General features: G+C 37.5%; 1 long non-coding RNA gene across 1 annotated transcript in view; it reads right to left on the reverse strand.

Moving 5' to 3' along the window:
- The window catches only part of LOC141570357 (uncharacterized), a 271,614-nt gene that overhangs the window by 113,162 nt on the left and 132,170 nt on the right, over window positions 1–26,282 (reverse strand). The window contains exon 2 of the long non-coding RNA XR_012494357.1: window positions 8,931–8,972. This is a non-coding gene — a long non-coding RNA (uncharacterized LOC141570357). The remainder of the gene's footprint in view (window positions 1–8,930; window positions 8,973–26,282) is intronic.

Here is a 26,282-nt window from a genome sequence, read left to right on the forward strand (position 1 = left end):
ACTGCTGCTCAGTTCTGCATGGAGAGACAGTGCAATACAGAAAATACATGAGACTTGTGGTGGAGAAATATTAATACACAAAAGAAATTTTATGTGATGGAAAATATATGAAATAGCAAGAATAAGATTTTAAAAATATATGGCTTCATTTAGAAAACCGGAACCATATAAGGTTCTACTTATAGAAGCCTCTGCAAAGAGCATACAGTAATTCCTTATCCAGGATGGAAAAAGAGGCTACTTGAGGTGCTTCAAATATTTTTATATTTCTTGACATTTCAACTTTGGACAAAACTCTACAATCTTACATTTTTATAGCTGGAAGAACCATGATCTAGAGGTAAATATACTTACTTTGAATAACTGAATAAAAAAGGAGATTGTTGATTAGAATTCAGATGTTGCGATTCAAATGGACTGGGCTAGGCCTTAGAAGTTTGGTGCCTCTCAGACAGCACCTTCTCTTGTCAAAGAAAATTCTTTATCCAGACAACACTAAAGAGTTCAGTCACACACCTGACTTATCAGGAGCCTTCTTACTGGAGACTGAAACCACCCAGAACACAAGAAGTTGGGTAACCCTTCTGAGACTTGGTGTTCTTATCTGTAAAATGGAGACAGTAATTTTTTATCCCTCATCATCAGATTGTAGACAGGATTAAATGAGATCATATATGCCAAGCTTTTAGAACACTGCCTGTTATATATGAAGTGCTCGAAAATTATGTTGCTGATTTTATTACTGTTGTTATTTATTACTCTAAATACAATTCTGTAAGCATGATTATCAGACTGTCCATGCATGGCAGAACAGAAGCTGAAAATTATTCAGGCAGGAGAATATTCTACTGAAAGCCTAAGGATTGACAGCAGCACAAAGCCATGGCCACCAGATTGAAAGTGAGAGAAAAGACAGACAATGAGAATAAGATACATGAATTCAAAAATATATCATTCTGGGTTCTTTTCATTTTAAGGAAAACAACAGACAGCATTTCAATAACTTTCACAAAATATTATATTGATAAATAGTTGCCATTGAAAATGAAATTAATGCATAGGACTTAAATTATGTTCAACATATCCTCATAAAAAATTTCTTGTGGTGTAAACACTAGGAGATGTTTTACCTTCCTTAAAGATGTGGCATTTTTTTTTTTCCTTTTCTGGGCCAAAAAAATAGTTTTTTAATATGTGTGCAATATGCTTTTGGAAGATTTCACTCCAAATATATTATTAAGTTAAATTCAGGAACTAAAGGGATAAGCTATTTGAAAAAAATCTTTTGCAGTGAAGACTACTCCTATGGGACAGTGTATTCCATAAGTGTTCCAGGACAATAACGCGCTATTAAATGCTATTCTCTTCCTAAATGAGGCAGCATATTCATCCCAACTCCCATTGCCTTTAAAGTAATGGAGTCTCCGCTTTTCTCCAATAGAGAGAAAAGGAGTAGCACTGAGCAGTGATATGATGTAGGTACCAATCAAAGGATGGAAATCCCAGTTCTTAGACCCCATGTCTCCGATCTCAGCGGCACAAGCACTGGTAAGGATGCTATCAGTGGGCTGGCTAATAATGGAAGGTAGGAAACTAGATAGAGTAGCAACTCTAATTTCATTCAGGTCCCTGATAAATATCATCCAAAGAGAGTCCATTCCTGACCAGCTATGTGAACTAGTACCTCTACTCCCAGCCCACCAATTCCTCTTACACCACTTTATTGCACTCCAGAGCACTGATTATCTTTTATATACATTTACTCTTTTATTCTACTGTCTATTAAGTGTCTGTCTCCCCCCATCAGTGTAAGGTTCATAAAGTCAGTGACTTTATCTGTTCTGTTTGTTGTTTTATCTCTGGTTCCTGGAACACTGGCAAAAAGGAACACACAGTAAATATTTGCTGGTGGAATGGATGAGTGAATACATATGCAGAAGTGACTAACCATGAAGGATTTTTCATTTCTTCCACTTTAGAAAGAAATGTTGAGATATTTTCAAACTCAAAACTTTAAGTCCTTTTAGGTCTTTAAATAAAATCGAGTTTAAAAATCTGAGTGCATTTTATCAATCAAACTATGGGACCAAATAGAGAAGCAGGAACATTACCTGTCTTAACCAAGATCTCCTGGCTTCCCACACATTACTCTCTTCTACACACAGGCCACACAGGCAGTCTAATCTCTCTTCTACTAAATTATTCCAAAATTTACATCCCCTGTCCTGGTTTCTTTCCCGATTGTCAGACTATATCTGACTGAGAGATAGATCTGTATGGATAATTTACATATATCAACCTTTCTAAAACCGAACTGATTTTTTTTTTCCCCAGATCAACTCTCTGACCATGCTATTACCCAGGATGGAGGCCCAAGAACTCTTTTCTATATGGACATGGGTTGAGTTTTTAAGGTTTGGATCATGGAGCAGGCCCTAAGGGAACGAGATATCAGCCAAGCCACGTTTAAACAGGATGGGAATGACAAATGAAAGAATAGAGGAGAAGAGATGGACGTCAGCGAATCCTTTATGTGGCAGGCTGAGCTCACCCAGACAGTGTAGCAGAGGCCCCGGGTGTATACGACATGGCTATGTTGAAGGAAATTACAGGCAGGAAGGCAAAACCAAGGTCACCCGCTTCTCAGTCTTGCCTGTAGCAGTGCAGAATTAAATGAACCAAGTCCCAGCTAGCAAGAGCAAAGATATCTAAGAGAGGGCAATTTGCAATATCATATGCCGTCAGCCATTTTGTGCAACGGCTGTTGGTTTTCATTTGGCTCTGGGTTTGTCTGACCTCCGGAAGTTGTGGCTCAGAAGTGCAGAGTCACTTTGAGTATTTTTATTGGCAGAGGTTTCTATTAATATACACCGCAGCTTAGCTAAAGAGAACTTCCATGCTTGCCAAGGTTTCTCCACCCCCTCCTTAATAACAGAGTGATAAAGCCTGAGCCAGAGCAGGGCAGAAAATGCTAACAGGGTATTTTCTGGCCTGGTTCATTCCCCTTCTCCTTATCAGTCCCAATGCCTGGCATTTTTGACTCAGTTTTCTCTGTCATATTGTTGTGTTACAAAACCATTTTGTCCTTCTATCTATTTATTTCCTTTTTCAATTACCCATATTCCTTTCCTAACATTTTCACTATGCTCAGGTAACTTGCTAAACAGGGACAGAGGTTCAGGGAACTTCATTAAAAACTTGCCCTTAAATTCTGAGAGTTCCTTCTAAACAATCTTTGAGATTACTAACAGATTTCAGTGTTCGCCAAGCACTTTCTCATTGCTATCTCATTTAACAGTGGAGTGGCAACAGCCCCAAGAGAAGGAGATTCACACCCTGACAGGTATGGCTTAAGGCTCAAAGAAGGCAGGTGACTTATCCGGAGTCAAACCTGGGCCCTGGAACACTCTCCACCACATCAGACCCCCCATCAATAACGTGTGCCAGCTTCGCGGCTCATCTAACTGCATAATGGGAATCGCAAGCTAAATCATCACCATGCACTGCACAGTGTCTTACCCAGCCCTGCCTTGCCCAGAGCCTACAATAGACGACCATATTTCTTCCCGCTCACTCAGCCATGCTGCACTCACTTGCTGGTGCTGTGAACTCTTTTGTTTATGAATCCCAAGTCTGTATTATGCATCTGTTCATTTTATCTATATTTATTGAGTGCCTACTATGTGCAAGGCATGGACAGTGTGGCAGTTAGGTGATAGAAACTATTTATGAAAGAATTATAGACGACAGCGTTATTCACCTTTGAAAAATCCACTTAAACCATGCAGGATCCAGTGATCTATATTGTGTTCAAAGCAAAGTAAATCACAGGGCTGCTGGCTCCAATTCTTTCTTAAAGTAGGCAGGGTATAAATAATAAATAGAATAAAAGCGTCACTGTGAAAATTTTATCAGAGGCCATAAGTGTGGAAGAGTGAAGAGGCTGGGCTTCAGTCCAGACCTTGCCACCAGCAGTGTATGACCTTGGGTGAGTCACCTCACCTCCATGGGCCTCCTTTTCCCCCTCTGTAAAATATGTGACTTGGGTGGGCTGATTTTTAAAGTGCCTTTTCTCAGCAGTCTTCTGGTTCTGAAGCTGAAACACCACTCAGTGCACATGACCTCGATCCCTGAAGAGCTCAGGGGCTGAGAGAAACACAGGGGCTTGGTTACACTTGGGATGCTTAAAGGTAAAGTGCCATTAAGAGCAAACAACCAATCCACTTGGAAAGCAATAAGCTGTGTGAAATACAATTCATTTGGAAAAATTAATGTAATGATTAAGTGAACATTGGAGAAATTCCTAATATTGGAGCACTCTCCTACAAATAATAAGTAACCAGGGGAAATTAAAAATCAACAGGTAATAATGTATTAATATTGGTTTCTTAGTTGTGACAAATGTCCCATGGTAATGCAAGATGCTAGCAACAGGGGAGCAGGGTGCAGGGGATATCTAGGACTCCCTGTAGAATCTTTACTACTTTTCTGTACATCGAAAACTGTTTTAAAAACAAGACAATTGGAATTCTCATTTACCTAAGCAAGAACCGTACACCCAGGTGAAGCTTGTTTTCTCTCCCCACTGGCATAAACAGTGTTAGTGGTTAGATTTAGCATTCTGCCTGTAAAGGCATCTTCTTCATTTCTAAAAGTAATATTCGAGTCCTTCTAATTTTGTGTGGGCATCTTGTAACATTAATCAGAAAGTTTAAGTGGACTGGTTGAACTATTTTATATGACTATCAGGAGAGAGGGAAGTGTGAGCCCCTCTGGGCAATTGGAAACCCTAGTCAGAGAATTGAAAATGAACACCCCAAAATTGATGGTGACATTTCCACACCCACCAACCTCTTGAACCACTGCTTTAAAAATGAAAGGCCATAACCATCATGGCAAGCTGACAAACTCATCCTTAAAGGCTCCCTGCAGAAGACAAAGGGTCTGAGGAAACAGGGTTGTAACTTCCCTGGTATTTGGCTACCATTCGGAAGCAAAGCAAACACACACATCCCAGACTCAGGACGGAAAAGTCAATAGTATTAATAAATCCACACTGTGTGTTAAAAGCAGTGTGGCTGAAAGGAGAACGCCCTGCCAGTTCTTTTCATTAACATTAGCAAATTCTTATATAAGTTACATAGCACCAAAGTCTGCAAATTTGGCCTAATTTTATCTTTGAGGCATAGACTTCTGAAATGTGCTCTCTTTGGTCCACATATTGCCTTTCGATATATTCTATTAACTGGAAGCTCCAGCATCCTTTATTATGATTCCAGCAGCCTTAGCTCTCTGCTCACAAATAATTGATGTTCCCTTTGCACCAAGCATAGTTTTCAACTGATAAGCAGCAGGGTAATTGGCACCTTCACAGGATATTAGGAAGAAGGAGGGGGGACGATCACACTTTGCAGACAGGAAGCAGACAGCAGAGGTAACCAAATAATCACGCTCCTGCTAAGGCTACATTCTTCGAGACAAATTATATACTTTGCATTTCCTATAGTAAACAGTAAGTTTTATGTTTATCAACACACGCTATAAGAAAAAAAATGTTGGGGTACGGTACTCCTTGGGTTATTAAAGATAAGGTGTTGATGTTACTATTTATTCTCAGTAACATGCACAATTTGAAACTTCTAGTAATATTTAGCATTACCAGCTTATATGGTTTCCATACTCATTGCGACATAATTAATGATGCTGTCATACTCAATACATGGACATGAATTATTACTAAATTAGAATAGAATTCCTATAGAACTATATGTAATGCACTGTCACCACAAATACAATATTAATAAAGAATCTAGGTTAACCTGTGCTTAATCTTTTTAAATCTAACCTTGTATTTTAACAAAGCACATTAAAAAGCTCTGACTTTACCAAATTTGGGAAAAGGTCTATTGCATTTTTTAGGACAAGGAGATATCAATGTGATTTTGACAGCAGCACAGGGCATACATTTTTAAATTCTCTGCTTCAAAATAATCAGATGTGTCCTAGGGTAACAACTAAACAATATGTGTATATGTGAGAGTAAATCTGGAGGCCGGGATGCAGATCAGCTCATTTCATGCTGAAACACTCTATCCAGTCCCATCCCACCTCTTGCCCCAACCAAACCTGACTCCTGGTCTCCGGTGAAGATCAAAGACTAAATAAAACTCAATCTCTAGAGGCTGGCCAAAGGCACAGTGAGAGGGGAAATGTGAGGTGAAAAATCCTGATCAATACTGCCCGTTCTTTCCCTCGATATCACCACCAACCACCTCCATTTGCTACCTTCCTACTCCTCGTGGGATCCCACTCAGATTCTGCCATTGTAGGACCTGATCTGGGACCACGTCAGCCTCAGACGACTCCATTTGATCCAGATCAAATCCAGATCTGGTGGCCCAAGTACCAGCTGGTCAGTCACCCTCATCCTCCCACCACACCAACTTTTTCCAGTCTTCCCGGTTGACTCCCTAAACCTGGCCACTTCCGCCACAGGCCCTGTGCTATGCTCCTCACTTAACATTTGACAGTTCATTGTACTTGAAGAGTTTGCTTAGACTCTCAGCCTAACTATCAGCAACAAGCCCAGCTTACTCCCAGTCTTTTCCAGGTCAACTGTGTTAGCAGCTGGAACAACTGGGAGGTCCCACTGAGCCAGGACAATGGGTCCTTGATAAAATAATCCATTCATTTCAGAGACTTCAGTCTCTTGAATTCATTAGCCTGACCACATTGGCTTATAACCGGACTTTCACTTATTTCACAACCATATATTGAGATGTTGCTATGAGCGAAGGAAACAGAGATACCATTTGCTCCCTAACTTCTTCACTCTCCCTTTCCAGCTGTTTCCATTCTCCAGTGGCACCTGCCGAACTGCCTCTCAATCAGCGGCTCTCAAACTTTTTGTTCTCTGGAACTTTTACTCTCTTAAAAGTTTTTGAGGACCCAAAGAGCATTTGTTTATGTGTATTATACTTTTTGATATTTACTATATTAGAAAAATGAAGAAAATATAAAAATATTTATTTATCAACTTATTTAAAACATTGAACCCCATTACATAGTAACATAAAGGACGGATGTCTATAAAATGTATATATTTTCCAAAGCAAAATAAGTTATCAAGATAGGTGGACTTGTTTTGCAATTTTGCCAACCTCCTTAATATCTGGCTTAGAAGACAGCTGGGTTTTCATCTGCTTCTGCATTCAATCTGGTCTAATAAGTTATTCTGGTTAAAGTGTATGAAGACTATCTAGCCTGACACAAATATGTATGTAGTTGAAGAGAGGAATGTTTGATAACATTTTCAGATAATTATGAATAGTATTCTCTGATATTACACTTACACTCAATAAATAATAGTGTAATGTGGGATCTGAAACCTTATCAATAAACTTTTCATACTCGGTACATTAAAATCTATTGGCTTATCTTGAACTCTGACTGGATCTTTCACCGATGCATGATTGGTCATTTGGAAAATATTGGTTCACTGAGCTATGCAGAGCAATTGTTGACACTGTATTATACAATACCAGAAAATCACATTGTCTCAAAAAAGCATTATGCTAAGTGCAAGAAGTCAGACACAAAAAAACTATATTGTATGATATTCTGGAAAAGGCAAAATTATAGGGACAGACATCAGATCAGTGTTTGCCAGGGGCTGGAGTGAGAGGACTATAAAGGAACCTGAACACTTTTTGGGTTGATGAAAATATTCTATATCCTATTTGTGGTAGTGAATACATGACTGTATATATTTGCCAGAACTAATACAACTACATCCCTGAAAGGATACAGTTTACTAAATGTAAATTATGCCTCAATTAGCTAGACTTTTAAATACAGAACTTTTCTTACTATCGCCATCTATCTCCTCAGAAAATTCTGTGAGTACTGGGAGGTTCTCAAGCTCGCGGTGGTGGAGCCAAATTTTCAAAAATTCTAATCTTTGCTTGAAAAGTTGAATTTTATCTCAGTGGTGACAAATACTCTCAGCTTAATATATTTGCATTTAAAATATTCAATTCTTTTTCTTTAAATTCTGAAAGATTGGTCCCAAAATGATGCCACACCTGTCACCATAATACTATTCAAAAATGTTCTGTTGCACATAACACAATAAAGTAAATTATTAATATTGCTAAAGCCAAGTAACAGATAGCTTTTATCATGTTTTTCTTGATGTAACAGGCTCACTTCATTCATTTGGGAGATAATGTCTGTCAAATACCAAAGCCTGAATACCCACAGCTTGTCTGCCCAGTATTCTTTCAAGTAAAAATGATGTCCCATAAAAAAAGTGCCTACATGAGCTTCCAACTCAACTGATCCAAGTGTTTTTCTTGAAGCAACTATAGTCCTTTAGAATGAAGCAGAAGGGCTTTATACAAACTTTCAATATTATCATACAGAATATTATAAAGATACATATTCAAGGATTAAGACTTAATAAAATTAAGTTTTACAGCTTTTCCTAGGACACTTTTAAATGACTCTGGCTTTATAAAAATTGCAAATGCGTGATAGAGATTACAATGACGACCAAGACACTTTGGTGGTACTGCTTTCATGTGTGCTAAGACACCTACAGTTTTACCCACCATTGCTTTGCACCATTAGTGTAAATGTCAACACAGTTGTTCCAAGATAAACCAGGGGATTCAAAAAAAATTACTCAATACTTTTGAATATTTCAGCACCACTTGTGTTTGTTGCCAAGGTTTCACATAAAAGAAGATTTTTGATAATTCATTGCTGCTGATGCCAGATAGATACAAGCAAACATAGATTTACCCATTTGTAAGGCAAAATCACAAACCTTCAGATGAGATATTCACTCAATTTTTAAATACACATAGCTTAATTAGTCTCTCAGCTATTGTGTGTGCTTCTCTAGCCAATGCAATAAAATAATTTACCTGTAAGATGCTTCTGTGACTATTTCATTCCTGCTTGAAAAGCTGTAACAAAGAAAAGAAAAGTTTAGTTTTTAAAGATCTTACCAGAGCTATAATAAGATACCCAATTTTTTTTTAACTCTGAAAGATTGGTCCCAAAATATCGCCACATTTGACACCATAATACTGTTCAAAAGTGTTCTATTGCACATGACACAATAAAGATTATTATTAACATCACCAAAGCCAAAAGAAAACTAAATTTCATCAGACTTTTATTTCATATTTATAGTTGCACCCAGATTCTTCCCTTCCATCAGTCAGACAACTCTCTATAGTCAATTTCACCTTTTACATCATCTTTAGATGTAGATAGTTTGATTATGGATTGAAAAAGCTATTCTTCTAATCTCCCATTTTTAGGACAACAATACATCCTTAAACATAGATACAATATATTACACTTTTTTAATTTTAGAATTAAATATTATTAAATTCTAAAAAAAGTTTTAGATAAAATTTAAAAGCTTAAAAATATTTTGTATATTTAAAATATTTTTGTATACTTTAAAAATATTGAAGAATAAGACAACAAAGTATACTCCTTATTCTTCTAATCTCCCATGTTTTAGGCCAGTAATCTATCCTTAAACATAGATGCAATATAGTATAATTTTAAATTTTAGAATTGAATATTGTTAAATTCTAAAAAAAGTTTTACATAAAATTTAAAAGCTTAAAAATATTTTTGTGTATTTAAAATATTTTTATACACTTTAAAAATATTGCAGAACAAGACAATAAAGTATACTTCTCATTGTGTTTCCACGTAGGCAGGAGAAAAACTTACAAATAATGATTTCATGGGTGTTAATGAAGTTACAGATATATAGCAAGTATAACATGGTATTAAGGGTACAGTAGATGTATTGAAAATATACTGATGTTAAAATGCTCATATTTTTACCCTAAACCTACTACCTTAGAAAATTCTAGAGAACACAAAAGTACCCAAGCACATATTCCATCGATGAGCAATAATGTTATCACATGTCTGGATACCTGTGAGAGAATACGAGTGAAAACAGCAAATTACATCTTGGTACTATTATGAAAATAGTTCTGAGCTGGCAGAGCCCCTGGTAAGGTATTGGAAACCTAGGATGACACGGAGAAATGCTAGCCTAGGTAACCATGGAGCTCCCTCGGAGAACGATCAGCCTTCTACTGTAATTCTTTCCCTTTGAGGGCACTGAAGGAGGAGGCTAGGCTGCTGAAAGACCTGAGACCTGTGACTGCTCCAGTTGTTCAGGAAACCGTTGTTCAGCAAACCCTCAGAACCTGAGGGTACAGACAGCTAGTCAGCCATAGTTAACGATGACAATAACACTGCCATCCTATACTCAAGTTAGACATCTCAGGTTCATCCTCGCATCCTTTCTCTCCTTCACCCCCACAGGAAACGCTACTGCCCTCTGTCCTGGTCTGAGCCCTCATGATCTCTTGCTTGACCACTCCTTAAAGCCTCATCAGTAAGTGCCCAGCCTTCTCCACTCTCACACCACTGTCACAGAGCCTTCGCACACACTGTCTTCTACGTACATAGGCAATAAAGGGAGCCCTTCACAATTAGGCTGCATATACTTCCCACCATATCCTCTGTCTCAATCACTGCGAAAAGGTTCCCCCATAATGCTGTTTTGCACCTCCTAGCTCACGCATATGCGCTTTTCCTTGAATTCCACTCATTCTTCAGGCCCAGTTTAAATGTCAGTTCCTTCATAAAGCCTTCTCCAATGCCAAGGCAGAACCGAGGCTCCCCACATGTAAGGAGCAGCTTCATGACCACTTTTATCACACCAGATTGTGTCACTTGTTCACATAACTGTCTCCCTAATCTTTCTGGGGAGAGGACAGAGCATGTCTTAGCCACATCTAAAGCCCCCCCCCCCCAACCGAACTACTGTCTGGTGCACTAGTACATAGCACATAGTAGGTGCCTAATCCACATTTGTTGAAGGAATTTAATGGAAAAGCAGAGTGCTCCCCTGTGATCCGTTAATTTAGGTGCTAAGATGAATTCTCTCATTCAGCTACCTTTGCACTGGCTCAGGTGGTGCTTTGTTCCAGTTGTGATGCACAACAAAAGAATGCTGGAACACAATCTCACCCTACTGGCAAGAAAACAGCCATCTTTTTCAATTGTCAGGATCCTGGCATCCTATATAGGTAGTTCTCAAACTGTGTTTTGATGATAATATATGGCCAGGCACTTGTCATGGAGTTTCTCCACTGATCATTGCTACAAGCCTATGAAGGAAGGAGGCATTATGATTCCCCATTTCATGGAGGAAGAAACTGCAGTGTGGAGAGTACCACATTTTGCCATGTATAATGCACTCCCACGTATAATGCACACCCACGTTTTCGGCCCAAACTTTCAGGGGAAAAAATCTTTCATTTCAATTTTTTTTTTTTTTTTCACAATAGCCCTCTGAGGGCATTATTTTATTTTATTTTTTGTTAGCTTGGGGGCTATCACTTTGTGAGGGGTGAGCTGTCTAACAGTTTAATTTTCTTAATTCAAATTTTTATTTGTTTACATTTAGGTACTTGTTTTTTGTATTATGAATAAATTTTAACGTTTATTTTTTAACAAATTATGGTACAAGAAATTTTATGTAACAAATAATTACAAAACACAAGAACAGATACAAGGTACAAGAAATTTTGTACTGGTAACAAATCTATGTACTGGTAACAAATTTATGATATTTATGCATCATATGGCCAAGAACTCTTCATCATTGCAAATTCATCATAAGTTCAACAAAACCAATGATCATATTCCAGGGTATTATTTTGCATATGGATATCAATATTGATCTATAGAGTCACACTTTTAACTCATAAGCATAAATAAAAGAATTAAAAACATTTATATAGATACGGAATTAGTACTACCCATGTCTAATGTGTATCCTTATTTTTCCCCCTCACAAATTTGGACAAGAAAATGCACATTATACACAGCAAAATACAGTAACTTGCCCAAGACAAAGCTGACATTCAGGCCAAGTACTTTCCGACATTAAAGCCCAACAATTGCATTCTGCTGCTTACACACAAAGCTGGTTCAACCTAAAATCCTGCTCTAATGAGGCTTCTCTAACTCCAAAAGGATTTTCTCCTTTTAGTAATTTCTCACTGCTGATTAATGAGTTTTTGTTTGTTTGTATGTTTGTTTGTGTTTAATAAACACTAAGGAGAACAGTATGGAAAGAATCTCCTGCCAGAAGTCAGTTCTAGTACACAAGAGAGAACTCAATATTCAGATCTCAAGTGCCCTGCTATTGTTGTTGCCTCTGGCTAGTTGGTGATTGAAACAGATTAGCCCACATTTATGGTAAAGAGTAAGATCTGCTTCCCAGGCCTGGTATCATTTTTGTACTTAATTGCTGTTAAAATGTTCCTTAGACTCTTATGGGAAGGCCGTGTATGCACTTTAATTATTGTGATAGGTTTGCAAAAGGTGTGGCATTGCACTTTATTAGTTAAGAACGAGGAGTGTTAGTGGAAATAAAGTCTATAACATTATACAACATCCCATTCCCAAGACAAGCATGCGTGTCTGTCCTGATGATGGTGTTGCTCTATTTGTTTTCCAATTACATCTTGAATGAATTCAATAGACCACGAGGCATGATGGAAGAAATCTACTTTCTGGCAATTACAGCTTATGTTCCGCTGAGAGGTAGTGAACATTTTCATTGTCCATATGTATCTGGTCTTTAAAAGTACAGTATAGAAATCTCGAGGCTCAAAAAACGCTATTCATGATTTCAGAAGAGAACCCCCTAAAATAATCCTGGCTTCAGACTATTAATGCAAGGGGAGGCAGGCTGCCGTGGAACCCAAGCAAGAAACAGCATTAGAATGAAGAGACCTTTCTGATGCCAACAGAATTTGCACAAGATAAGGGATGTAAGCATAAATCATCAGTGGGCTGACAAAATATTTTCTAGGAATAGGCAAAATAGACTTCCAAGTGCCAGGGAAAGGGACTTCTAGAAATTTGTGTTCACCTTTTTTGGTTTGTATTTCATGTATTTAATAACCTACTTGAAGTTGTATTATTACACAACTTACCACCAAACAATATGTTTGGTTTTATATTAGAGAGTTTTTAACATGATTTTTCCAGAATAGAATTCTTCTGTGTGTAACCACTGATGTCTGTGAAGGACAAACACTATGAATAGTGTCACAGCAGCCAACATGCATGCTGAATGCTTGAACCTTAAATCATGTGTCAGGTTCTTATGCTAATGCTGAAAGATGATTTTTATATTAAATATTAGCAATTGGACAAATACATTATATTTATTGAAGTCATCCATTGGGGAGGGGGAACATTATTTCTAACTGCAATTTGATTCATTTTGACAGAGATTTTGTTTCGTAGGAAACAATGGATACTTTTAAAAGCGCCTCCTTGAAAATTCTGTCAAAACAATATCTGCCTAATATTGTTTTAGATGAACTATTTTCAAAGAGGTTTCAATAGAAATGGAAATATCAATAAAATACGGAAACTAGCCTATGTCATTTGGAGCATAAAGGTGTAAACATATGTATTAGAAAGACTTCAAGTGGCAAGCGAATAGGACCAACTGGTTTCGACTCAGTTTTGTCATGTAACTAAAAATTCCAATTTATGTAACTAAGTATTTCAAGTTTCTTTTAAAACTTTTTAAAGACAGACTAGCAACATTGTTTTTAGAATATACTGGGGGTGCCAAAAAAATGTATACACATGGCTTATATTCACCTTTTATTATCAGTGTGTATTGAATATTACAATTTTAATACAGTTTTTCCACATCTTAAAATGCATATACTTTTTTTCACACCCCCTGTATTTGAGATGAATATATTCAAGTACTTGAATTATCCATCAAAGCTGCCTTAGATCTCGGCTTCACTTTTTTAGGCAAATCCAATGCACATACCTCATTGAGAATCAGTATAAATCTAATCTCATTTAGCCAAGTGATTTTTCATAAAACTCAAGGATTAAATTAAAAGTATATGGTCTGGAGCCAAACTATAGTCATTACTAACTGCTAATTTTGCTAATTTTCCTGTGTTTTAGTTTCTCCTCCTGTAAAATGAGTTAGTAGGACCAACCTCATATTATTGTTATAAGGATCAAATAAGATAATGTAGGTTTAAAACTTTACATTTCTGCCTGGCACATTTAAAATTTGCAATATTATTTATTAGGGAAATCATGCTGATGTATTTTATTCATTTGACACATTTATACATTTACATATATATGTGTATATATATACACACACACACACAATGTACACACACACACACAGGGTGTTATCAAAAGATATGGTGAATTTTAAATATAAAAAATTATTACAGTAAAAGACACATTTCCATTAATTTCCCTCAAAATACTCCCCCTCACTTCTAACACACTTATCCCATCATTCTTGCCACTTTCTGAAGCAGTTCTGGAAGTCCTCTTTCATGAGTGTCTTTAATTCATCTTCCATCACGACAATACTCCATGTCACACATCGCTTTTGATATGGCAATTTCTGTTAAATAAAAACATTACGGTGTATCCTCATCCACTTTATTCACCAGATCTGGCACTGTGCAACTTCTGGCTCTTCCCAAAAGTCAAAATGACCATGAAAGGTAAACATTTTGAATTGACTCAGGACATCGAGGCAGCTACGACAGCACAACTAAAGACACTCATGAAAGAGGACTTCCAGAACTGCTTCAGAAAGTGACAAGAATGATGGGATAAGTGTGTTTGAAGCGAGGGGAAGTATTTGAGAAGGATAAATGGCAATGTGTCTTTTACTGCAATAATTTTTTTTATTTAAATACTCACCATATTTGTTTGGTCACACCTCCTACACATATGTACTCATAGATATATATGTATGTATGCATACATATGATGAATGTATTAACTTTCTTGAAATTATCTGAAAAACTGTGTTTTCCACTTCACTTTTCATAGGAAACACAGTCCACACCTCTCATTGGGAATAAGTCAAATTCTGTTCTCATTTAGCCACGTGTCTTTCATAAAATTACATCAGACAGGTTCCAAGCTTTATACACACACACATTTACCCATAAACATATGTGTACATATATAAATATATACACAATACAAATGTATATAAACACATATATGCACATACACACCTATGCCATATATTTTCAATTACCCTCTTTGTCTACCATAATTAAATGCCTATTTCTTTGTTGGAATGAAAAGAAGAACATTGTCTTCAGCTGAGGTGGAGAAGCAGACAGATGAAAAATGAGCAATCCAGACCTGAACAGAAGAAATCTGCATTTTCAAAATGCTTTGAAAAAAGTCTGTGTTCCCCTAGGAGATGAGACACTCACTATTCATTCTGCTCAGTAATACAGTACATCAGTACATGATTTTCCTAGATTAATTACATAGGTATTCAATAATAATGACTCATTATTCTACCAACTACATGCTTATACCAGCAAGGCTGGAACATACCAGCTTCATCAAATGCTACTTAAGGAAATAGCCTACACGCTGATAGATAAATACCAGAGACTGAGAGAGAGGGAGAGAGAGAGAATATGCAATGCGTGGGTCCACGTAAGGATTTGATGACTGAACGCCCAGAGAGAGTACCTGGCCCTCTGGCTGAAGAAAACAGGGTTATGTTCATTGGTTTAATCCAACCCTATATACCAGCAGTGATGGTGTTTTCAAGAAATTGCCCACCAAAGGGATGAGGATGGTCTCTTCCTCACTCACTATCTCAGCCTTAATTCATGATGCTGCACCATTTCCCTCTCAGTTGCTCATTTACACCAGACCCAGTCAGAGCCCACCACAAGCTCCATGAGGCCTCCCCTGACACTTCTGTCCCCCATTCATTTTTTCTTCTCAACACTCTTATCAGTTATGACTGGGACATCCTCTCAATTGACTCTTAACCCTCTAAGCTCTTGTACAGAAGTCTAATGCAGCAAACAGTTGTGGAGAACAACCATGTGACGAGCACTGTGCTTGACATTATGGAGGGCACAGAAAACAGACAGTATTGGAACACCTACTATGTATCAGGCACTCTACATAGCTCTCATTAATGCTTCGAGGATACTGATACCCACAAGACAACAATGAAGAGACAGAGAATCAAAGTAGTTCAATGACCCACTAAAATTCGCACGTCTAATAAGGAAAAGCCAGAACTTTAAGTCCATATCAATCTGATTCCATATCCCTTGTGCCAGAAGTGACAGAAAGAACAGATTCACTAGGTGAGACAGGACAGCACAATCGGACTTGGTAAGCAGGAGTTTACTTTCACTCAAGAGTGGAGTCTGATAAAGGCAACAGAATGTGAGAAAGCTGAAAAGGTTGGTGGGGCCTTGATCGTGGAAGACTTGGAATGCCACACTCAGCAGTCTGGACTTCATTCTGTGAAAATTAAGATCTCGTAAAGGTTTGTGAGGAGGCAGGTCTATGCAGGAGGTTTGTGAGGATTGTGAGGAGGCAGTATATTCAGAGGGTACCAAAAAAATGTATACACATTTTAAAAAGGGAACACTGTATTAAAATTGTAATAATATATACCGATAAAAGATGAATACAAGTCACGTTTGACTTCTGCAATTACAAGAGATGCTCAAAGCAGTTACCATCAGTGTCCAGACACTTCTGATTATGGTGAACTACTGCTTGAGCAACATTGACCAAAGTGTCCCCTTGTGTATGTTTTTTTGGCATCCCCGGTATTTCAACATATGAATGCTCTGGGATGATGGCACTAGGACATCTAATGAAGTAGCCACCTATAGGTAGATCCCCACACATGTGATGCTACCAACACAAACTGATACAAACATGTTGTATGAAAGATTCAAATACTGAGCGGCCAGATGGCTCAGTTGGTTAGAGCATGAGCTCTGAACAACAAGGTTGCCAGTTACCACATGGGATGGTGGGCTGCGCCCCCTGCAACTAAAGATTGAAAACGGCGACTGGACTTAGAGTTGAGCTGCGACCTCCACAACTAGATTGAAGGACAACGACTTGGAGCTGATGGGCCCTGGAGAAACACACTGCTCCCCAATATTCCCCAATAAAATAAAACAAAATTTTTAAAAATCCAAATATTGTGAGAAGCCATTACAATGTGCTTTTCCAAAATAGTGAATACGTCTTATTAAATACTTCAATGGTGATTTACCCATCAAGAATGGAACCAAGAAAAATTAATGCTGACAGAGGCTTGGAAGCATAAAACCAAGGCAGAGCCATCATTTTCAGCCATTTGGATGAGCTACAGAAACTGGAGAAAGTTGGAAAAAGAATTTACTTGACACAGGTATATGTTTACTTGATACAGGCATTTTTGAAAAGTATTATTTTTTAATTAAAATAAATTTGACACATAATTGTGCAAGTTTAAGGTGTACAGCATGTGGATTTGATACATTTATATATTGCAATATGGGTACTATTGTAGCCTTAGCTAGAGCCTCTATTGCCCAACTCATAAAAACAGAGTAAAATGGTAGTTACCGTGGGCTAGGGGTTGGGGGGAGAGGAAAAATGTTGTTCAAGGGTACAAACTTGAAACTAGTAGCTAAGTAAGTCCCAGAGAACTAATACATAGTATAGTGAGTATATTGAGTATAGACAACAATACTGTATAATAAACATCAAATTTTCTAAGAGACTAGATCTGACTTATTCCTAGTATGATCAGTGTTTTAGAACTATAAAGAAGTACGTGTCAGCCTCTAGCCAGCTTCGCCTACGAAACTAGGGCAGTTTTCAAGAGTTTGTTTGTGTAATAAACTTATCTTAAACTTCTCACTAGAACAAAGTTTATTTTAAAAGTTTAGAACATGTAAACCAATCAGAACCAATGACTCCTTTTTAAAATAATATTTTGTAGCTTCACTTCACTATTCTGAAAACAAAATTTATAAATTATATAACCTACCACACATATATTTCCCAAAATCAAGGTAATGCTGTAAGCATTAGTATAATATGAAGAAGAAATAAAAGGAAAATAATCGGTAACTAAATAAAGCATATGGATTTTATTACATAAATGCTTAGCACAACTGCACTAGAAGACACAGCCAAGGAGTCGGAAGTTAGTCCTATGCATAGTGTCATGCACAGTGTTACACATAGGAGCGCTGTGAATGTGAAGAGCTACAAACGCAAACCAATCCAGGTTGAAGTGGTGACTCACATACCATGAGTAACGTCACCATGGGCGAACATGATCTTTCCTAAATAGTGAACAATTCTTGGTAAAATTGCAAACAAAATGAAATGCAATCTTTTCCTTGACTATGTTTGTATTTTTGGAAGAAATCAGTATAAAATTAAAAATAGAATTACCATATTCCACTTCTGCACATATATCCAAAATGATTGAAAGCAGGATCTCAAAGAGATATTTGCAGGACTGTTCACAATAGCCAAGAGGTAGAAGCAACCCAAGTGTCCATCAGCAAATGAATGGATCCACAAAATATGGTATATAAATACAGTGGAATATTATCCTTAAAGAGGAAGGAAATTCTGACATATGCTATAACATTGATGAACCTTGAGGACATTATGTTAAGTGAAATAAGGCATCACAAAAAGATAAACGCTGTATGATTCCACTTATATAAATTATCTGGAGTAATCAAATTCATAGAAGCAGAAAGTACAATTGTGGTTGCCAGAGACTGGAGGAGGGGAAAATGGACAATAACTATTTAATGAGTACAGAGTTTCAATTTTGCAAGATGAAAAATTTCTGGAGATCTGTTACACAACAGTGTGAATATACTTAACAATATCGAATTTGACACTTAGAACATATTAAGATGGTAAATTTTGGTATGCATTTTTACTACAATTTATAAAAGGATATGCAATAAAATCTTAGAAAAAAAACACTTGGTTTTACATATACAAGTATGGTTTCTAGACCCATTGAAATGAACTTTTTTCACTTACATGTATGTCCTTCAAGATGTTTGAAAGTCATGTGAGACAAAGAACAATTCTTCACTATGTGGGCCTGTCCTGTACACGATAGGACATCTAGTTTCTCTCACCCTTGCCCATCCAATGCCTACTGCATCCACCAACATTTGACAATCAAAACCATTTCCACAAGTTTTCCAAAGCTGCCTACAGAACAGGTCTGTGCCCACCAAGTTGAGAATCATGACATTAGATGGTAAGTACCATGGGGGCAGGGATCTTGTGTCCTGTGTCTTACTTATAATTGTATCCCCAGAACCTAGCAAAGATTTAGTACATGCTACTAAATGTGTTCAATGAGTAATCACTGCGTAAATAAATGAAGGTGCCCCTGAGAATAAAGATTGTGTTTTATTTACTTTTGGACCCTCTCACAGTACCTAAGACAGTGTGTGGCATGCAATAGATGCTCAAAACCATTCGTTTATTCACTTAATAAATATATAGAGCTGAATTGTTGGATAGAACACACAGTCCCTTCCCTTGTGGAACTTACACACTGATCACAGAGACAGATAATAAATGAGTAAATAAACAATCTAACATAACCAGGCTTTTATTTTGGTCCCAAGTTAATAGTAATACTTGTAAAGGAGTAATAATAGTAGAGATAGTAGTAGCAATAATACTCCTAAAAATTATTACTTCTACCATGAAATATTCTAACATGAGTTGCTGTTTTTAGAATATCTACCGGACACCAAGTATATAGCTCGCAATAACCCTTCTAATTCTGACCCAGCCCCTATAAGCTCTGTACTGTCAGAGACCTGCTTGCTGCCATAGCATCATTTCTGTGTTCCCACCATCCACTGTACATTCCAGCCCAGACTGAATTCATGCCATAGTCTTTTGGTTCTGAACTACACATATGCAGTCCTGCTTCCTGGAAGACCCCTCAGCCTCACCCTGTATGGGTAGGTCCTGCCCATAAAGTACACATCACTTCCTTTGGGGAGACTTCCTTGATCCCTTCCCAGTACCCCTTCTTTGTCATCCGATAGCACCTTGACATTTCTGCATAATAGCACTCAGCACTGCACTGCCTGTTTACTTATCTGCCTCTCCTCTTAAGAGTATAAAACCTATTAGTTCAGAGACCACATTTATTTTGTTCATTGCTGTATCATTTTGTAGAGATACTGGAATCCCCTTTAGTCTCTGTGTTTCCCTTCTCTGCCTTCTGTAAGCTTCTATTTCTAATAGCCTGTGTCCACAACCCTCTTTGGAGGACTAACCTTAAGTCAACGAAGACACTTTGCCTGCATTGACCAAGAGCTAGAAGGGTCTGGAGTTTATACTTACCCTTCATCCACAGGACAGCCCTTACCCACTGACTGATTGGTATTGGAGTATGGAAGCCTTTGCCATAAGTTGGAACAGATACTGGGGTATAAGTTACACTCTGGGTTCTCCTGTGGTATCAGGCTGACACTACCTTCTGTGAGACTTGGCATGAAATTGCTCCTTGATTTGTTCCTTCCCCTATGCCTTGGTTTTAGATTTCTTCTGGAAGCATTCCTTTATAAATCATTTCCAAACAAATCCTTGTCTCAAGGTCCGCTCTGGAAAGCCCAACTGAACAACATCCCTTGAACAACTAGCAAAGTTATATGGAGTAAAGTGATATGGAGTAGAAGTCAATGAGTGTATGTGAAATTGATTAATCACTAGTGACAGAATCCAACAAGGGATATTTCTCCCCATTCTACAGATGAGAAAACTGAGGTTAAGAGTAATTAAGTATTTGTTCTAACTCACACATCTAGTACTTGGGAGAACTCAGGCCCATCTATGACCCCCAAACTGTAATTTTTGGCAACACTACATTTCTCTCAGCCATAGTTCAATGATTTGGGAAAGAGAAGGGATTGCCAGACCCCCTTGGGTCTCCTCTGGTGCTCAATTCCCTCTTAGTGTAGCTTCCCCTAAAGTCAACATTCACTCAACAAAGAACCTTCATAACCCTGGGAAGATATACTACCCGAACCTGATTTATCAGATGACATTTCTGGAGTTCAATCTTGTTATCAACTATCAGGAAATATTCAAAGTGTCAAAGCCAAATAGAGATCTATTCCCTAACACAGCACAAGGGGAAGGAAATTTGCAGGAGTGTTCCATGGTATTAGGCATTGCCAAGGAGAAGGAGATAAAAAGTAATAGCCTAATTTTCGTTAAGTGATTGCTCTCATAAAGTAAAAGAGAACTTGTCCTTAATAGGACATTAACCCTGCATTGCTCAGACAATTAAGGAAAGTCATAAATTAATCCATAATCATAATCTGAAAAGAAAATTTATCTTAGCACAGAGGGTGAGAAGAGGAGAAAGTTATCTTGGAGAGGATGCTTCATCAATTCTATTTTGCAAGACAACCCACAACCCTCATGCCTTTATCCTTCAACTCTCTAATCCCCATCACCCCTTCTCATCTTTTTCCTTCTTCTTCTTTTTTGTGCTCACCTTCAACTTAACAGCCCCACCCCAAATCCTAGAATCTCAAGACACAAAAATGAAAACAGAGAATCTTCCATCAGCCACTTTGAAAGCACACTAAATTGCTTTAATATGAAAGTGCATGCAAAGACTTCCTTTTTCACTAAAGACTATAGAAATCCTTCAGAACCAGACAGAAATGAAACATGGAAAGTTTAAGTAATAAAATGGTTATTAAATTGTGGGGTGTTATCGTTGATTCTATTTTTATTTCCTTTATTATTAATTATATTTGAACAACAGATACATCTTTGGAAAGATAGAAAGAGTCAAGAAAGCAGAGGTGAGAAGGTGCTGATCTGTGCTAGGTACTATAGATACAATGTATTGAATCTTAATCAGAAATCTGTCCAATAAGTATTGTTATTCCCATTTTACAGATGTTGCAAGTAAATCTGATATCCTATCTTCTTGCAGAACCAGGATTTATTGCCAGCTCTGTTTGTCTCCCAAGATCAAGACTTGGGCTTTGAGATGAGGAATGACTAAGGAAAAGAGATGGATGATGGACACAAAAGCCTTAAAAAACACTTAAATAAAGCTCCTGCTGTTCCATAGCCCTCTAGTAAATAATGATGCTGAAAGTAAGATCCTTTATGAATCTCTTTTGGCAGATGGTGTTTTTCTTACAATAAGCTGGAGGGGAAGCAAGCGAGGAGAAGGGAAAAGAGAGGGCACTGAGGCATGAAGGAATGCCTAATATAAACAGATGACTCTCCTCTATCCTTCTGTCCATCAGTTAGTCTGCACTTACTGCCTCAAGGTAGGGATGACATGGCAAGGCAGATTTCGGGCTTTTGAGATTCAAAAGCATAGGTCTTAGGAAACAAGAATTTAGATGAATACATAAGAAATTTAGGAAACTATAAGAGCAAAGCTTTGGTTCCTAAACGATCTCGCGGACTAGCAGGAGGGGAAACGACAGAGGACAGTATGAGTCAGAGAGGTATTTGTGACCATGTAGACAGGAAGCGGTCAGTGTCCAGAGACTGCCACGTAGATGGCGGCACTGGCTTCCAACTTGCTGCCAGAGCCTCCAACAGCACCACTCTCAGGTGTTTCACAGACAACCACAGCCCCTCTGCTCCAAAGAAGATATGATCCTTGAGAGTCAACAATGCAGAAGACTCGGAGTCTGAGTAAGGATAAGGTGAGAAACTGGGTTAGAGGCAGGGCCGGCCAATGGCCTGCATTGCTTCTCTCCATCACTCCATCTTGTCCCCTCTGGATCCTTAGAAAATAGATGGATGTGGAGCCCTGGCAACATGTCCCAGACCAGGCAGTTGATACAAACACACTTTTTTTAAAGAAGTAAATGGAATTTATGTTGAATTTTTTCCTTCCGGTGTTTTTGAACCAGCCTGAACCAACCACTTACAAACAAAGTAGGATGACTTTATAAAGAGGGCAAAGTGGCTTTCAAGTGTTTCTAGCTTCCAGGATTCCCATAAAACTGCAGAAAATATAAAGCATCCCTGCAGAATTTCAGGGAAATTTTCAGTGAAGGATTTGATATTAGAGTCCTGCAGTGAGTTAAAGTCTTTGGATTTCTCTTTGATGAGATCCTAATGTTCGAGTTTGCCCGGGTTGTATGTTATTTCTAAATTGTGGCCCTCACTTTGTTTTTAAGCATATTAAGAACATTAACATGTCCCCTCATTTTCTGACAAATATTCAGCTAACAAAAAAGCGGAAAGAAGAGGAGAGCAATGTATAACTTTTCCTTGTACTTACGTGGCCTAACAAAACGGCATATTTGGAATATTTTAACAGATCATATGACACCCTTAGGAGATTGCCTGGCACAGAGTGTAGATTATAGCTTCTGTCATTTAGGATACACTGGTTGCCAACAGTATGTGCAGCTTATAAAAAATGATCATGATGTATATAAATGGCATCTTGATGAAAACACACTATTCACATGTCTCAGAAACTGATCATTTACCTGAAAATCTGCTTTTACCACAACGTAAGTATAAAGTTACTCATTACAGCATTATCATAACAGTAAAATTCTGGAAAGAACCTATATCCCTATCACTAGATTCTGGTTGAATAAATTATGTTGCTTCTATACAGCCACCCAAAAGGATGAAGACGATCTCTTTGAACTGATACGGATATATTGTTTAAAGAGCAAAGTGCCAAAGAGTGTACACTGACTTCTGCATATAAAAAATGAGGAAACATATCTATACCTATCAATCATCATATTCCTGGTTTTGCAAAAAGAAACACAGAAAGAATACATCAGAAGACGATGCAAATCGTACCTATAGAGGTAAGTGGGAAGATCGTAGAAGGGATAGGGATGGGAAGGAGAGCTCGCTGAGGATGCCTTCTTATACAGGTTTGATTTTTGCGGGACATTCTAAAAGAAAATTAGCCTTGACTCTTCAAAAATGTCAATACAAAAAAAAAAAAAAAAAAAGACAGGAATTTTTCTAGATTAAAGGAGAATAAAGGGACATAACAAATGCAATGTATGATCTTTTTCAGGCTCCTGTGTCATATTCCAAGGGTGCCCAAAAAATGTATACACATGACTTATATTCATCTTTTGCTATCGGTGTATATTGAGTATTACAATTTTAATACAGTTTTTTCCTTTCTTAAAATGTGTATACATTTTTGGGCACCCTCTGCATATTGCTGCATACCTATACAGATCATATTTATGTATCTACACAGCTAGCCTATCTATCAAGCACACAGAGCACAATGTGAACAGTTGGCAATATAACAATTAGAACATTGCAAAACCACTAACTCATCATAGTTTTAATTTGCAATTATCTTTTATAGTCTTAATTTGCAATTTTCTCTTTAAGAGCAAGGTGGGACATGTTATGAGCCATTTGTATTTCCTTTCCTGTGAATTATCTATTCATATTATTTGCCCATTTTTATTTGGAGTTACTGGTCTTTATCTTACTGACTCATAGGAGAATTGTATATCGTAAGAAAATAAGCCCTTTGTGATGTAAACTGTAGATATTTTCTCCAGTGTTTTTTTTTAACTTTTTTATGGTGTTTTGTTCCCCAGGTAGATTTTTCTTTTTAATTTAACTGTAGTCAATAGTTATCAAACTTTCCTTTTTGTTGCGGGATTTGGATTATGCATACAAAGGTTATGCTCACTCAAGATGGCACCCACGTTTTCTCCTAGCAATTTATGGTTATATATGTATATATATATAATTAAATATTTATATAAATACATATATAATTAAATATATACGTTTATATATATAATTAAATATTTAAGCCATCTGAAATTTATGTAAGTTTAAGTGTAAGATTTTACTTAATTTTTTCCAGAATACTATAGAATTGTTTCAACACCATCTGTTAAATAATTTACTTTTCTCCATTGCTAAATTCTTGTGTGTATCTGTGTCAATTTGCTTTGTATTATCTCCTTGAATCTAAAATGGTCTTGTAAGAGAGGGATTGTTACAGATGAAGCTACCTGGGGCAGGGAAAACTTGTGTCTCAGAATTAGAAAAACACAACGGCAATAGAATACGAATATGAAGACTTGAAGAAAATTTAAAGCCATGGCAAATGCATTTGTATTAGATAAAAGCTTCATAAATTAATAAATTTCACTCTATTTATTATAGCTCTAGCCAAAAGAAATAATAAATGCAGTAAATGCCTTGTTAAAAAAATAACCATGTTATTGGCTAAATTATTAGCGAGCAGTGACCCTAATTAACAAGGTAATAAGCTCGCTGACTTGCTGACAGGGCAGTTTTTCAGAAGTCATCTGTGCCAGGTAAGCCTTCCCAGCAAGATAAGAAAATGTATTATACTTAGAAAGCCAGGAAAAGAAAATAGAGCTCTGACAACTGATCCGGGCTCAGAAAGGTATGTGTTCTATTCCCTAGGCCTCCTTCAAGGCTTGCCACCTCCCACCCCCATTTGAGAAGACAGTGGAGAGAGACCTGCCCTCATTGGCCATGATGATATGTGTCATGTCTGTGAGGGAGCATCCCTCTTGCAGTCCTCTGTGCTTTTCGTCTCCAGCCTATTCTTTGCTTTAGGCTGTATCTCTCAGGCACCCAGGAGGTGGCTGATTATCCAAACGTTTTTGTTTGATCCCTAAGAAATCAGTGTTTGTGACAATGTGGCCTGCAGCAGGTTGGAGTCCCATTTCTTCAAGCAGTTAGCAAGCCAGAGGCTTTCAGCTTTGCATGATTACTGAAAGCCTGCATGGTCTGTCCAGTGTTCTTCCGATTTTCATTTTCCAAGGTGTATGTTAGGGAAAAGAGGTCAGGGAAGGTCAAGTCTATCTACACCGCTGATCCCACACTGACCACTCATCTGAACAGGGGAGGCCAGAAGACTTAGCCTTGATTTATACGTGAATAAAAAGGCAACCGATCGGTTTGAGGGGTTAGTAATGAAAAGCAAATACAGTGAAACCCTTTTACTTATGTTTTTAATAGAGCAGTGGTGTAAGGAAAGTAACAAGTAAATTCACATCTGAATCCACCGCCCACAAAAGCCCTGCTTCTGAGAATCTTCTTCGCTGACAAATCAAGTATTAAAATATCAATTCAGAAGGAATCTCCACTGCTCTGCAAAGTTTAATTAAGAAGTGTGTTCTAACAAGTCTGGTACAGGCTCAGATTCAAATCAGTCCATCAATCCATGAATCAATAGATATCAGAGACTCTGACAAAATAAAATATCGACTCAGATGAGATTCCCTTTAGAGAATAATTTGATGTTCTCGTTTTTTCCTGGTTCAGTAATTTAA

The sequence above is a fragment of the Rhinolophus sinicus genome, linkage group LG03 (assembly GCF_036562045.2).
Source record: "Rhinolophus sinicus isolate RSC01 linkage group LG03, ASM3656204v1, whole genome shotgun sequence".
NCBI classification, from domain to species: Eukaryota; Metazoa; Chordata; class Mammalia; order Chiroptera; family Rhinolophidae; genus Rhinolophus; species Rhinolophus sinicus.